Genomic DNA, 1,265 nt, shown 5'->3' with positions numbered 1-1,265 from the left:
TCATTCTTATCCTGAACAAGCTTGACATGACCCCTAGGTTTCGTTTTTAAAACGGACAATCAATCCATTATTGATCGATCATCTCTAAATGAAGGGGTGTAAGTGTAATAAACTTGTTGACATTGCTTTTGCGAAAACAAAGACATCGTTTATGTTGCGGAGTCTAGCTTTTGAGTTGATTTCGACCAGATCATAGTGCGGAATCAACTCTAATTCCTCAGTCAGTCATGTCATACCAATAACATTTTGAATAAAACACTATTTTACTTGCTATGATATTGCAGTTCGACGACCACTTCTAATCTACCATAGTAGTCAACTTCTAACTCATTACTAGTCGATCCCTTAACACAAACACCGCTGTTGTATGTCTTTTTTTCCATGCCCGTATTCTTCAGTATGAAAAACATATCCATTGACAAAATACCCGTTGTAACACTTAAACTTTTCTTTTAGGGCCCAGGCTTAGTGAAGACAATAACTTAGCAGCACTAGTTCCTATTTTATAAACCTTGTATGTAATGTACATCAATGAACAATAAATGAGCGAGAATCTTGTAATGACATGCATACAATAATTTTGCGAGTTAGAATGAGTTTGTGATAGTGCTTATATGCCACGTGGCAAATTGTTAAGCTTGTAATTGAAAGATCTGGTATTCGATCAGCTGTGAGTTATTGGAGAGCAAATATTTTCGATGTTGTCTACAAGTGATAATGAGTGTATGATATTACAATATATAATTAATAGTATATTACTGACAAAGGTTAATTAGTATTACATATATATAAACTTACTGAATAAAAGGTCTCAGCTCATCACAGTTAAATAGAATATAGTTGTGTACTTTTTTGAACTTTATTTTTGAAAAATATCTTTCTCTTACAACTTTTTTAGGTGTGGGTCATCTAGGATTGGAGAATATTGACAAGTTTCCACTGGAAGGCACTTCACTGCTATCATTATGCCGTGAAATGCGATTGATTCTCGTTCTTAAGATGAGGTTCGAAATAGTACGAGATAAATGTTGAGATCTCCTCAACAATATAGGCCTCACATATCGAAGCCTCAACATGCACCTTATTCTTAACCTTTTTCTTGAGATTGAACAAGTACTTGCATTGAATTAATCAAATATTTTCAATTAAGAAAAAACATAGAAAATACTTTTGTCGCACCCGACATCGCGACGACCTTAAAAATAATTTAAAATCTTTGGAAAGAACGGATTTCTGGCATCCTATTCTTTAATGTGGATATTCTT

This window comes from Populus alba, chromosome 15 (genome assembly GCF_005239225.2).
Source record: "Populus alba chromosome 15, ASM523922v2, whole genome shotgun sequence".
Lineage (NCBI taxonomy): Eukaryota > Viridiplantae > Streptophyta > Magnoliopsida > Malpighiales > Salicaceae > Populus > Populus alba.
Note: the sequence above shows the minus strand (reverse complement) of the source record.